This window comes from Tachypleus tridentatus, chromosome 10 (genome assembly GCF_004210375.1).
Source record: "Tachypleus tridentatus isolate NWPU-2018 chromosome 10, ASM421037v1, whole genome shotgun sequence".
Taxonomy (NCBI): domain Eukaryota; kingdom Metazoa; phylum Arthropoda; class Merostomata; order Xiphosura; family Limulidae; genus Tachypleus; species Tachypleus tridentatus.
This window is the reverse complement of record NC_134834.1, coordinates 161,264,741-161,280,746: the sequence shown is the minus strand read 5'-3', so window position 1 is coordinate 161,280,746 and position 16,006 is coordinate 161,264,741. Positions and strand designations below refer to the sequence as shown.

The 16,006-nt window shown below is 34.0% G+C and overlaps 1 long non-coding RNA gene across 1 annotated transcript in view; it reads right to left on the bottom strand.

The window, feature by feature from the left end:
* LOC143230791 (uncharacterized) overlaps positions 1 to 10,356 on the bottom strand; it is a 46,830-nt gene extending 36,474 nt beyond the window's left edge. Inside the window, exon 1 of the long non-coding RNA XR_013016631.1 lies at positions 9,951 to 10,356. This is a non-coding gene — a long non-coding RNA (uncharacterized LOC143230791). The remainder of the gene's footprint in view (positions 1 to 9,950) is intronic.
* Between the last annotated feature and the right edge of the window lie 5,650 nt (positions 10,357 to 16,006).

The following is a 16,006-nucleotide window of genomic DNA, read 5'->3' as shown; positions in this document are numbered from 1 at the left end:
GGGCTACTCTTTTACCAACAAATAGTGGGATTGACCGTCACATTATAACGTAACCACGGCTGATAGGGCGAGCATATTTGGTGTGATGGGAGTGTTATCAGAAGCACATATAATACAAAGAAGCTTTGCACAAAATTAGTCAAGGGTTATCAGCGCTAGCCTTTCAAAATTTTAAAAGTAAAGCCGTAGTAAAACTTGTCGCTGGTAAAGGTGAGTCGCATAGATATCGGGGTTAGATCTGAAGTTATGAATTGTTACCTGCATAAATAGTATGATAAAACACAGCAGGATCATTTTAGGTCAACCCACACTATATGCAAAATGAAACAGTGTTAGCTAAAGATTCTTTCTGCTCAGCCTAAATCTATATTTGTACCCCAAGTTCTATAATTCTCGCTGTTAAGTATGCAAATTGTTCATGCATCAACAACGTCTGTTCTTGTCTGTCTGAAGCATTTAGACCACGAGTGTGTGACAAAGCATATAAATTCGTCAAACTGCCTTTGTATTTATAATCTCTCAAAGTAGTAACTGGGTGATAATTTGTAACCCTTCTTGTGGATTATTATTCTTTTTCACTTTAATTTTTTCTTTTTTTCTTTTGTGATTTCTATTCTTACTTCCCCCACCTCTCTTTAGTTAACATGTTTGAGGACAACAAGGGACCTTTTGGTCCAACCCGGCTGTCCCACCCTCTAAAATAAACTAAATCTATTTAATAAATAAAGAAAGAAAATTTTAATTCCAGCCCTTCTTATTCATGTATCTATCAAGAGTTCTTTTAAATTAACTCAAATTTATTGTCTTCACAACATCCAAAAGCAATCCATTCATAGGTCAACCCACACAATATGAAAAACGAAACTGTCTTAGCTGAAAACGGTTTAACAACACTGTTAAGGTTATTTCCATTAAAATTACACTTATAATTCAAATTACGATAACCCACATGCATTATCTTGCATATATTATAACTGAAACCAATCTGCCATTTATTTACCCGACTCGTAGATGATCTAAATCTTTTAGTAAAGCAGCATCCTCTTCACAGTTAACAACACTAAAGACCTTAAGTAATTTATTGACCATTCCTTCATTTATGTCATTAATGTAAAATACAAAAAAACAAAGTTCCTAAAACTGAGCCTCAGGGTACACCACTTGCAACATTAATCCAATTTGACTGAACTTCATTTGTAACAACTAGCTGCTTTCTTCTGTCCGGTGCTCTACTATCTAATTAGTTAAGTTATTCCCAACACTTACAGTAACAAGTTTTTTTACAAGCCGTTTATGTGGCACTTGTAAAATGCTTTCTGAAAATCAAGATCCACCAAATCTACATCATTTACCATCATCCACATATACAGCAACAGTTTCAAAACATATCCATATATCTGTAAGGCAAGATTTTTCTTTAGTTAACTGTCCAATAAAATTCTAATCTTTGTTAAATGACTTTGAAAATATCTTTTATCAAACTTTCTAAAACGTTTCCCACAACTGGTGGAAAACTGATAGGTCTATAATTACTGGGACAACTTCTGTTACTTTCCTTGAAGATAGGAGTGATATTAGTTAATTTCCAATCTGTTGGTACTTGTTTGTGTATTCTGGAATTTACAAATCACGACACTTACAGTTTATTTGTTTTTAAGTCTTGTAGCCGTTTGGAATATCAATACCGTCATCATCAAGTATCTAACTTTAGAAGAAGCTAATCCCTAGGCTACTAAGCAGAGTTTAGTTAAAATATACTTGACTAAACATAAGAGACTGACACGAACTTGTTTCACTATGAAATAAAAAACAACAACAAAGGACTTATTCACAGCTGAACAACAACGAAAAGATGTTTCCTTTATATGAAAGACTGGATCTTCAGTTCTTTTGACAGCAATAGAGGAGCTAGACAGGTTCACTTATATACAGGGGCACTTCTGGGTTCAACTGATAAGAATTTGAACCCAAAATGAAATGAACCACGTGCTAACTTCTTGTTATTTAGAAAGTAAAATCACTTCTTATTTCACAGTGTACAGTACACATTCCTCGCGACAAGAAAAATTAGTGAATTGGTCATATGCAGAAGTTAAGTACCTTTTATAGGCTTCACCATACTCTGAACAAGCATTGTTCATAGCTGGGGCACATCGCTGGCCCTTAGAGTGGACAATCTGTCTCAAAATTTAAAAAAAAAATACCTGAAGATCATTTTAACTACTGAAAAGGTTAGAGCTATAATATCTGTGTTGCATCAACAAAATGTATAACTTACTCTAAGCCCTATGAGATACTGAAAATGTTCTACGTTACTCTAAACGGGAAGCACCAGACCAGTAATAGTGTTATATTACTCTAAGCGCTATGTGATAGCAAAACTGTTGTGTTACTCCAAACGCTGAGCACAGGACTAGCAATACGTGTATGCTACTCCATGTTATAATTTTGTTCAAAAGTAAACACAGCTGTCCCTAACGTTGAGCTGATAAAGTAACAGGAAGGCAACTTTTCAACACCACCTGAATATTTAGATTTTATCATCACTTTAATAAAGCACCCACACCCTATTTTTATGGCAATGTGTCACGAACTTTGAATTCTCGGATTCAATCCAAAGTAATAACTCATTATTGATGATCTAATACCTTCAAATTGTTAAAAACTTTGAACAGTACATATTACGATCCCAAATCTTTCGATGGTGTAAGAGAGAAGATGTAAAATCATGTTACATAGTGATTTAATAGTTTACACTCTTATGCAAATTAATTGAAACAAATGGTCATTTTACAATATTTCCAGCATGGCGGCTGGTGCAGGCTCGTTGGACCCGCTGATTTTCTTTGTCATTTTTTCACACAGACGGCATCATTAGCTGGGTTTCGCAGTACAGTCGATCTAGTTTTGGGATATATCACGAAATTTTCAGGAATATTATGTCATTCGAAATTGCATTAGAAGGGAAAGGAGACCAGTCAAAAAACAAGTTGTTACCAACTCAATGATGAAAAAACGGTATCAATGAGGTCTGAAATGGATGCAAGAACAATGGAGGAAGGTGTTATTCAGTGACGAGACTTATTTCTTCATACAAAGTTAAAGAAATCTGCATGTTCGCAGATCTCCAGGTGAGAAACTTCGAGAATCTCACATTAATCAGTTTGTAAAACATCCCTTGTAGAAGATGTTTTGGGGCTTTTTCAACTACTATGACGTCGGAGGATTACATATCGTAAAAAGTATGATGCGAGGACCACTGTACATCGAAGTTTTGCAGAGAAGAATCATTCCAGATCTGGCTCCTTGCCACACATTGAAACTTGTGAAGAGTTTTATGACTACAATGCGAATAAAGCTGCTGGACTGGCCTGGAAACTCTCCGGACTAAAATCCTATTGAAAATCTTTGGGCGATTTGTAAAGAAAGACTTCAGGGAAAAGACTGTACTACAAAAGATAAGCTAATTGAGGTGTGTTTCCGTGATCCAAAAATTAGTAAAGATTGCAATCAACTCGTGGACTCGATGCCAAAGAGTATTAATGATCTTCTGAAAAATAAAGGTGGTCATTATCATGTATTAATTTGTGAGTAATATTTGGATTCTCAGAAATAAAACGCAAAAACTTGAAGAAATTGTAATTTTCCGTCTTGTTTCAATTAATTTCCACAAGGGTGTATATAATGACAACCAGAGGAACTAAAAGTTGCATATCTGTTGGTTTTGATAGATGTCTTAAACATCAGTGTAAATATGGAATGCGAACTTTAAACACCCGGACTCACTGCCCAGACACGCTATTCTCTATCCCACTTCTTTGCACAGTTTTAATCTTACCTAATGGAGAAAAACAAACCTATACGTGTATATAGCGACGTAACTTTGGTTTCACAAATGTGGGGACCCACCTGTGGCACAACAGTATGTCTGTGGATCACACGGCTAGAAACCATATTTCAATACCCATGATGGGCAGAGCACAAATAGCCCATTGTGCATTTTTGTGCTTAATTCCAAACAATCAGTCAATAAGAAATGTGGAGACATGTTCATCTGTAACAAAAAATGCAAAGAAGTGTAGCCCATAAATGTATACAGGGACGTAACTTTGGTTTCAGAAGTATGAGGGCATGTCCCCCACGGCTACCGTTGAAAATTAAGCATATACATGTACAATTCACCTTTCACTGTCGTTATTTTTAGCACAGATTTGAAATAATTTTGTTTATTGGCTCGTTACACACAGACCCAAGAAAGCCTAGTGCTGTTTCAGGTTTTAACCCATTTCGAAGTTGTTGTTTTTTCTCTTATCAATTCTGACGAGGTATTACATGTTTCTACCATTTCTTTCCCCCTCCACATTTCTTCAGGTTCTTTCTTCTATAAATTTCGTGTCGTTTCTTGTTTGTTCTATTTTGAAATTTCTATAATCCTGCTAATATCACAAATGAGCGTTTTTAAGGTAATTACTTTGAGACATTTCAGAGAACAAATTGAAAAAAAATGTTTTGTGTAAACCTTCGTCTTTCGCTGGACTACCGGCGAATTTACATCACTCAAATCTGGAGTTCGATTCTTCACGGTAGAAGGAGAGGAGAAAGGGGGGAGGTTGAACGTTTATTTTTTAAAGTGAATTCAATAGTTCGAGTCTGTGTTGTTTTTCTTACTTTTCACATGCATCTTTAACAGAAAATTCGATGTTTTTATATACAGCTCAACAATCAATAGCATCCGAGCTTTCCACAAGCTGGCCCAAAAAACCTATGGTTGCCTCGTTCCACGCATTGAATCTAATGACGTCTCTCGCGGCTGTGAAAGCACGAACCAGGGACGGCTGTTCCTGAAAGTGCTGCAGAAGTCTCGAGAAAATGTTATCTTTCTCAAGAGTTCTGTCTGCCATGACCAGAGGCGAAGCTAGGATTTTCAGCGCCCGGGGACAAAGTCAGTTATCGCGCCCCCTCGTGACGAAATGTAAGCCATAAAGGGGTCCATCATGCTTTCTCGGAAATTTATGAGTTTTAAAACATGAAAACCTGCATTTCGTGGTGTATTTTTAGGGTATGAAGGAGATGAAAAAATTAAATAATTGAGGCAACAATGGTACTTTGAAGATATAATTAAGTAACAGAGAAGGAGTGAATCAGAAACAAAAATGTATATAAAAAATTAATGCAGAATTATTTTATACTAAAATAATAGTGAAATATAATGTTGCAAAAACTTAAAACATTACTTTGGATATAGTGAACTGAAAAGTTAACATAAAGTAAAAGAAATAGTTTGATATCATGCTTTGGATGTAATTATGTAACTTCAACGAGAAATTCTTCTTGCCTTTGCTGCTGCTAATTTATCGATTAGTTACTCAAAATTTATGCTGTCGGTAACCTCTTGCTCCTAAATAAATTCATTCCTAATTATGTAACATCAATTTTGCGCCCCCACCCCCAATGCAGCGCCCGGGGACAGATGTACCCCCCTAGTTACGCCACTGGATGTACATGGGTAAATATCAACCCAAAGCCTCTTGTCGTTCGACGTTTTGGCATTCCACGTCTTGTTGAAACTTACCCAAATTTCAAATTCCATCAGAAATCGTAATAAAAAAATACGTGCATTACACTTACTGATGTTATAAACGTTGTGGCAGAAGACTGCGGGGCGATGTTTGTGTGGAAAAAAGTAGCATCGACAGTAAAATTTGTAATATATAAACACACTTTGAAAATTAACGTTTTATTAGTGAAACAATAACATGCAAAGAGCTTATATCTACTTTTAAATGAAATTTTTCGAATGCTTCTACAAAATTTAATCATATTAAGTGATTTTTTTTGTATTAATTACACATATACTTTTAAACTAAATGTTAGCATTTCATCTAAAATAATTTTTGGTTTCAATGACGTGAAAAGGAACGTGCAAGGTTTTAGCAGAGCTGGCCCTAGGCAAAATTGTAGGCTGTGCTGAACTTTGTATTCTGAGCCCTTGCCTGTCCCTGAAAAACTGACAAGAACTTCTAATTGCAATGTCGATTTAGGCGCACGTCACCCACCCCCAAAGCTGGCCCTGAGTTTTAGTTTTTATCTTGTAACATTCAACAACACTCTTATTTTTCTTATATTTTGACAATGGGCACTGGTATTTCTTACATATAGACAGTGACACACAAAGTATGTTTGGATTTGTACAAAGACAGCAGAAAACCTATGAAGGACCAAAACAACAATGAAATTTCCATTCGCCAAAACAACAACAAAATAATTATCTTACAGTGCCACCAGTTACTCAATAATAGTAATGCACATCATGTATAAGTGCTCTCTGACAACTTCAGGTAACGTTGAAATTTCTACGCCTTAGTAAAATGAATTTTCTATACCATTGAACACTGCCATAATAAATTTTGTGTCCAGCGTATTTAGACCTTTCAGGTATTTGTTTGTTTGCAATTTAGCACAAAGCTACACAAAGGGCTGTCTGTGCTCTGCCCACCATGGGTATTGAAAAACCGATTTCGAGCTTGTAAGTCTGCAGACACATCGTTATGCTACTAGGTTCGTCTTTCAGGTAAGTTACTAGTATTTGTTTTTGAATTTTGCGCGAAGCTACACGTGGGCTATCTGCGCTAGCCGCCCCTAATTTAGCAGTGTAAGACTACAGGGAAGGCAGCTAGTCATCACCAACTCTTTTACCAATGAATAGTGGAATTGACCATAACATATAACGCTCCCACGGTTGAAAGGGCGAGCATGTTTGATGTTACACGGATTCAAACTCGCTACACTCAGATTGCATGTCAACTTGCCTTAACCACCTGGCCATGCCAGGTTAGCTTACTAGTAAACATCTGCTGTACTACCAACAAAAAGGCCTAGATGGTAGTAGAGATTAATACTCGCTGAAGAAATGTTTATGCATGAGTGTTAATTTTCGAACTCGAGAATCAACCTGTTTTCATTAGAAAAATAAATACAAACAGGGATGTCAATTTATTTCCAAAAAAACAACAAATACATTGAAATTAAACCGTAACTTGGACATTTTCACTTTCAATAAAAATGACCTAACTTTAAAAAATCGATAGATTATAACAGGGTTCTGACAAAATCATACTGTCCAAAAGACCCGTGGCAACAATCAGAAGATTGTCTGGCTGTTGGTTCCGTAAGAATCACAACACTCAGCCATAAGTGCGATGTAGTGGGTGGTTCAGTTCTTTGTTTATTCAATAGAAATTATTCCTGAAGTTGATATTATATCATTATACATAATTTAGTACGAAATTTATGTTGGTGTTATAGATTTGTGTATTAATACACAGTTGATAGAATGTAAACATGGAGGTTGGCATAGATACTTGTAACCTCCTCACTGAAATCTGTCTGTTCTGAGCACATGGTTACAAAATCTTAAACTTTTTATGCTAGTTTAAACATCTGAGAACCATTTTGAATCAAGTGCCAAAAGAACTTGATAAGATTTTTCACCTTATTTACATCATGGTTTGTTTCAAGCCAAATTTGTTTCAAAGGTTGTTACATTTTCTTCCTAGGGCTTTTAGTCTTTTGCCCTGTCAAAGTCTCCATCACATGGGAAATGTGTAACTCATAGTAAAGGTTTTCCAAATTTCTTATAAATTTGGCAATCGCTCAGTTGTCCTGACGTGTGTCAGATAAAGCAGTATCGCAACAAACTATCATGACCTGACCTGTGATATCATAATATTCAAGAAGACTGTAAAGGCCAACTCCTTACTCATGACCTTTTGAAGAAGGTATTTGGATTGTTCCTAGAAATACATAAATTGGATCAAAGAATGAAGAAGTAGCACTAACTGCAAGCCTCTCAACACCAAATATAATAATTCTCTCCTCCTCCAATTTCCTCACTATATTTGTGGCAAAGTGAAGATCAATATTATCGCCCTGAATTTTACTTTACATATCTTCTCTGATGCCTGTACTTCAGATTCTATTATTCCCCATTTCTTTCTTCGAACATTTGACCGAGAAAGACTGACATTATTAATATTCACTCCACTGGATTCCAATTATTACTAGAGTTTTCTTTGTTTTTAAGGAGAATGATATTCTTCACTGGAACTGTCACTTTCACCAGTACTTTTATTTTCTTCATGCGGGGCATAAACATCATCATCTTTTGTCTGGAGTTGTTTATTTAAACTGGTCTCCTGCTTTTCTTTTTCATTTTGAAAAAATAGATTTGCTGTTTTCTCGTGATTCCACTATTTCACCTTTTCCTCCAAGATTTTTATTCCCTTTTTACTCTTTTAGATCTTCTCGTCAAATGTTTGTCACATTCCAAAGTCACTACTTTTTCCCTCTCTACAATATTGTAAAAAAAGAATGTCTTCTTCCTTATCTTTACTGGATCTGAAGCTGTCATTTTTTACTATTTGAACTACAAGTTTGGTTCCAATGTGAATTATTTGTCTACTTTGTCAAAAAATGTTAGAGTTTTCTTAGAAAATGTATAGTGTTTCTATTGGAGTGTCTTACTTCTTTTAAGATCCGTATATTTTTTAAAGTAGTTTTCATTTTGCTTCTGATTGCTTTTCCAGACAGAATAAAACCTATTTTAAACCTTGCCAACTCCCACAAAACTGTTATCTCCTCTACAAGACAAAACTTTGAATTGCCTATGGCTGATTCACATCTACCATCTTTGTCTTGACAGATCAGGTCATTTGAATTGCATTCTTGTGGACAGGCAATTTTCTCTTAGATTGACTTGTACTTCAGTTTTTGAACATGACAACTAATCCACAAATACTTCTTAATGATAAAACCTAGAGTCAGCAATCTGTTTTGTAGTAACTGGACTATAAAGTGGTATAGGAGGAACATTTCTTTTCTCTCTGAATATCTGGGTTTGGATAGCCCATTTTCATATTTTTAGGTTGCACATTTATTTTAAAGTTAAAAATATAAGTTAGCTTGCTTATAACAAAAAAAATTAAAATGGTATAGACAGTACAAGTACAATCAATAAAATTAACAGTAATATTTTATGAAATACTTCACTAACTTATAATCATCATAGAAGGGCAAATTATGGCTTTTTAGCATAATTGTGTGAATATAAATGGCAATCTACACGATTCCAAAGTCGGGTTCCATTTGGGACACCCTAGTGGATTTTTTATTTTTTGTAAAAGAATTAAATTTCATGTTGTCTAAAGATAAGGTGATAATTTTGAAGACATGCCCTTTTAGCAGCGTGTTCGTTTATTAGTCTGTTTTCGAGAATAACTGGAAGGATTTGGGAATTCGTTTGGCATGAATAATCATGTTAGTTTTGTTGCAGGAAGCTCAGAAAATGTGGCATTATCATTATTATGATATAAAAGGCTGTTAAGTGTATATGTAGTTAAATTATTTCGAGAGTAAATATTTTATCATTGTTTAGTGTTGTTCGTAACATGATATTTACAAGCAATTAATTATAATTATCGATTGTCACGTGAAATTTATTGATGTCTAGAATACAGCGCACAGACGATTAAGTAATAAATATAAATAGTGAGGAATAAATTGAAAAAGTACACAGACAGACAAAGACACAGCAGACGAGAAGTTACGAAAATGAATTAAATAGAAAGCTAATGGTCGTGGAAGGCCTAACGGTTGATATATTATCGTATGTTGAAATAAAATTAAAAAGAATCATTTATTTCATCAAAGAGAGTTCTGAGCATATATTTATATTGTTGATATTTTAAAATCAAAATTTTAGCTCAATTTCCCTATAACGTATCTTAAAAAGCCATTAACCGACCTAAGCCTTACCGAAAGAATCGGACTTATGGCGAGATAGAAGAGAAAAAATTATTTTATTACAAAAAAATTGATGAAATTTAAAAAATATGATGTTAAGTATAATATTAACAAACTATAAATGAATTGAATCTCCGCAGCAAACTTACCAGTTTAACTTCCTCTGAAGATTACAACTTCCGTCAATACAAAAAAGCACCAACTATAAAGGCTTAACTATCAACTAGAGGCTAGACAGAGAGATGAAAAATCTTCGCCTGCAAGTAAAAAATATGAAAAATCCAGAAACTAAAGAACCAGTTTGTGAACTTTCAACTCAGTGAACCTCACACTTCCGCCCTAAACAAATGTGTAAACTACGCAATAACTCCTTTTACCATCCCAGTATCAGATTTAGAGAACAGCCTTGAAGATCTCTGCAGAAACGTAATAATAGAATAAATCGCAAATTCGATCAACAAAAACTATTCCTAGTCAAAGACTATAAAAAGAATCCACGTCTTATTCAGCTGTGGACAAAGAACAGCCGTCAGAAATATTTAACATTCCAAAAAACAAGAATAATGAGCAATTTCTCTTCCCCACCAAAAGCAGGTCGATTAATAAATTTCGTAGATTAATTTAGTAAAATAGTCTTCAAAAATACTAAACAAAAGAAAACCTATAAAACAAAATTGGACATCAGAAGAAAAAAAAGGCCTAAAACCTTTTAGGAACAAAGAAAATATAATTTCGTAGATTAATTTAGTAAAATAGTCTTCAAAAATACTAAACAAAAGGAAACCTGTAAAACAAAATTTGACATCAGAAGAAAGAAAAGGCCTAAAACCTTTTAGGATTGTTTGTTTGTTTGTTTTTGAATTTTGCAGAAAGTTACTCGAGGGCTATCTGTGCTAGCCGTCACTAATTTAGCAGTGTAAGACTAGAGGGAAGGCAGTAAGTCATCACCACCCACCGCCAACTCTTGGGCTACTCTTTTACCAACGAATAATGGGATTGATTGTGACATTATAACGTCCCCACGGCTAAAAGTGCGAGCGTGTTTGGCGCGACGGGGATGCGAACCCGCGACTCTCAGATTACGAGTCGCACGCCTTAACGCGCTTGGCCATGCCGGGCCTACCTTTTAGGAACAAAGAAAATATTGTCATTGAAAGAGCCGATAAAGAAAATTCAATCGTTATTTTATCAACCAAACTGTATTATTCCTTAATGGTAAGTATATTGAATGACACATTTAAGTTCATAAAGTCAAACACTAGCATAAACCCAATATACAAAAAAAGAACTAGAAATTTACTCAAAATACAATTAAAGGAGAAAAACTATTATATTTAAACTATAATAATTATTTTTTTGCATACAAACCAAGCGAAAACACCAATACCATACCTCAATTATGTACCAATATAACTTTCCAAAATGCAACTTTAATAAACACGTGAACCGCATTAGCAAGTTATTTTTCGAAAATAAGCGCCCAGTTAAAAAATACCACATCTTCTTCAACACTTATGTAGTTTATTTAGTAACGTCATTATGTTTAGATTTGGTCTTTTACCTATTTCTTCAAACCCCTTGTCACGAAGCAACACAACGTACCCGAAGAAAGTATTTCACAAGATTCCAAAAAGAGAATCTATATAAAACAAGAACACCAAATCGAACTGTTACGACTAGCCAGATTTATTTATTTGCAATTAAAAATTGTACATAGTTCAGTTACACAGACTAGCCATGGGAAATACATTGATTGCTCTGTACTTCGACTGTTTTTTTTTTGTATCACATAGAATAGCATGAATAAGTTACTTCCAAATAGAAACCTGCAATTTTGTTTAGATATACAGGTGAAGTTTTCTGTGATTCTACTTGTCAATATGAAAAAATACAATTTATCTACCATATAAACAATCTACAGAAAGACAAACTTTTCACAGAGAAAAACGAAAACAACGATACGATTAATTTTTCAAACGTTTGCATTATACGACTCGCCCCTCACATCCCAAGGTTTCACCATTTAAATTCACAAAAGAAACACATACAGCAGAAATAATACAAACTGATTTTCTAATCATGTAATCCACCAGAAACTAGACACTCTAAAAGTATTTATAAATTTAGAATATACTATGTGCAGAACATAAAACATCGATAAAGAAATTATACACTGAACCATGAGTTCCCAAACTTTTTAGACCTGCGGAACTTCACATCAGAAAGAAAAAAAAAATTAATAGAAAAAATACACTAAACATAGAAACACTCGGTCACTAGCACCAGATAAAGTTTACTTCAAACGTTCAGAATATAACTTTATTTAAAATATCAATATTTAAAGAAGTTCCCAAACTTTTTAGACCTGCGGAACTTCACATCAGAAAGAAAAAAAAAATTAATAGAAAAAAATACACTAAACATAGAAACACTCGGTCACTAGCACCAGATAAAGTTTACTTCAAACGTTCAGAATATAACTTTATTTAAAATATCAATATTTAAAGAAACATTTTTTACTTCTACTTGTTTAAAAAATTCTGCTTCCAAAACTGCTTCAGTAAAAGTACAGTGTGTTTATTTATTTATTAGTGGCTCGGATGGGCTTGCTTTTGTTCACAAAGTAGTTCAATATTTGGAGTTATGGTTGTTACCTGTAAGCGCAAATCATCTTCAATATTTAGCCTGTTTCTAAATCTGGTCTTTGTAACTGTATACAGTGAAAATGTTTGCTCACAAAGATATGTTGTTGGAAAACATATGAAAATTTTCAAAGCTCTGTTACTTATTTCAGGGTACTTCATGGCCGTTTGAATCCAAATTTATGTAATTTCTTTCTGCTGAAATTTTGTTTTTAGGGTGTAATCAATTGAAATTTCTATAAGCTGTTCTTTCTCTTTCAAAGAGCAATCGTTGGTATTTGCAGAGTCAACGAAGGAATTTTGAAACCACAGTAATTTTTCTAAATGAGGAGAGAAGTATTCCCCAATAGTTGTACACAAATCAGATATGTGCTGCAAGACTGAAACGTTTGCATCTTCACTTAAGCAAATTTCATTCATAAGTAAAAAATCACTGAGAATTTCAAAGCAATCAAGTTCTTCCATAAATATATATTCACCCCAAAGTTCCAGCTTAGGTTAAAGCGCTTTCATTTTACTCTGAGCTCTGAAGTACGTTACCCTGGTACCTTAAATTGTAGCATTCACTTTATTTAGATCGGCAAATACGTCTGAAAGGTAACCCACTTTTATTAACATTCTAAGATTTCCTGACGGAGCCAAAAGCTCCGAGGAGCATAGTTTGAAAAACTATGCACTAAACTGAATATTTTACTAATGTTAACTAAAGTAGTTATTGAAACTGTGATACATTCTGAAAAACACATACAACAGGCGCTTAACGAACAAACAAAGTTAAACATTTTCCAAAATTAAAAAACAATTACTTGCACCTAGAAAATATTAGTGGACTATCAGAAATTTTGAAAATACCAGCATATATATATAACCTTAATATAACACCTAAGGTGCTCCTCAGACATATCCGTCTTCATAAGGATTTATTTGATTAAAGATCTGAGAAACTGGAGTTGGGTTAGTTTCTTTTATTTGTCTGAACATTTTTATACACGTCTTACTGTATAATTTAGTCATTAGATTGGTTTTCACCCCTGAAATATCAAGTCATCTCATAAGTAATGTCCAAAAATGTAATACAGAAAGTGCATCATCATTTCTGTCTTTGTAGAAGGCTTTAATGATTAAAATATACAGCAGGACACGTATAAAAATGTTCAGAGTAATAAAAGAAACTAACCCAACTTCACTTTCTCAGATCATTAATCAAATAAATCCTTATGAGTTTAAAAAAGGCAATAGTGCAGTAAAAACTACACGAAACATTCAAAAGTGGTTCAAGAAGTTCAGATCAGGTGACTTCAGCTTAAGTGATGCGCCACGTGCATGTCGTCCTGTTGAATGTTATGATGTCTTGCTTCTGGCTGCACTTGATGAAGATTGTGCTATAACAGTTGAAGAACCAGCACAGATGCTTAATTCAATCCATTTCACAGATCGCCGTCATCTGCAACAACTTGAAAAGGTATCAAAACTTGGAAAATGATTTCTTCATGATTCGACAGAAGCCAACCTCAGAACAAGAAGGAACTTTTGTACTTCTCTGCACTCTCGTGAACGTAACTCACCTTTTGGACAGGTTAGTGACTGGAGATGAAAAATGGGTGTATTATAAAAATGTTCAGAGCCATAGACAATGGCTCAGTGCAGATAAACTGGTTAAAGCATAGCGCAAAATGAACTTCCATCCTAAGCAAGTCTTTTTAAGCGCTTGGTAGGGCATTGTTGGTGTGATCAACTTTGAGTGGCTGCCACTCAATGTAACGATTACATCAGACTTCTACTGTCAAAGAAATGAGGCCTGCTTTGATCAATCGTAAAAATGTTGTGTTACACCAGGATAATGCACGGTACCACACAGCAAGGATCACATCTGCAAAGATTGAAGAGCTGGACTCGGAATAACTTCCACACCCTCCTTATTCTTCAGACCTTTCCCCATCTGATTATCATCTATTTCGAAGCTTGCAGAACTATCTTAATGGAAAAGAGCTTGGATAACATGAAGATGTCAAAACTACCCTCTCTACATTCTTCTCCTCCAAACCCCAAGAATTTTAAAGAAATAGTATTTAGAAGCTTGTAAATTGTTGGCAGGAAGTAATTAATAATAACGGAACATACGTTATTGATTAAATGGCATTAAAAGCATTTGAAATGCTTTCCATTTTGCGAACCTAAAGTCGGACATTACTTAAGGGATGACGTGATAGAAAGAAAACACATGTTAAGAAAACATAAAACATTACAAAATACATTATAACAGTTGCTCACCCTCTTATAAGTTAAACAAGACGCAACTTGAAGCTCAGGTTAAAAAAAACAACAACAAACAAAAACACCTTCCCAAGTCCATGGGAATATGACTAAAATAAACACAGTTTTTTTAACAGAATATCGCAGTACTAAAACTGACACAAACAGAGAAAATATCAGAGAAGCTTTATTAACAAAATCAAACAATCCACTGTTAGAAAGCACCCAAACATATCTCCATATATCTTTGATCGTTCTTCCTCATACATTCCTTAGTTTATGTAAATATTTTACATAAAATATTACGTAACTTTGTATATTGATTCATCTTTCTATTGTTTTTGCTTAACTATACCGAAATAATTTTTAAAATTCACGCGGATTAATATTTATATGAATAAGTAACTAGAAATCAATTCTATAATTTAAATAAATTGTTAGATTTTCAATGTTGATATAAACACAAAAACGTTCTTTACTGTAAAACTTCCTATTTTATAATGATAGCTCCAATGATCGTAACATCGCACCAGTTCTAACAATTAACATCACTTACTAACAAGATTGTACATAACTTTATCAGTAACAGACAAGCTTCTTCAATAAAAATGTCAATCGAAACAGAATGTGGCGGTGGTGGAAATTTTCATTTTTCGAAAGTATTTGGATAAAATAAATTGAAAAGTTCCCACGTACGACAGTAACATACAAAGTAAAATAATAAATTCGTAAAAAAACAACAACAAATATCATGCTTTTAAATACTGTCCACTCATTTCTGGAGAAAAACGCCGACAATCCAAAATCCATCCAGTTTCTGTGATCAGCTAACACACTACGTTATTCGAAATTACAATCGTACAGTCACCATTAAAAAGTTCTCATAAAACTTTCTCACTAAAATTAATTGCATCCAGCCCTAACCCCTTTTTACAATCAAGTATGCTCAGATTCTTGTGTTTATAAGTTATAAATCACTATAACTAACTAATATATTCATACATTTATTTGTATATTGATTTAGTGTTTATATTAAATCTTAATTAAAAACGTATAGATTTATATTTGTTTCAACCAAAAGAGCAGGAACATGTCAGGAGGATGTAAACTTAACGTCGTTGGGGCCAATTTAACCACTGTATTTTCCTTACCTTAACTACAACTACTATAGTAGTGAGCAAGATATTGTGCAATTAATAATTTTCAGCATAGCTGTGATGATAAATAACATTACAAAAAATGTTCCGGAACATGTGAGTTTATTCTTTATTTCTAACCTCTAGTCCGTCCTTCCGTCATTGCGACGAATT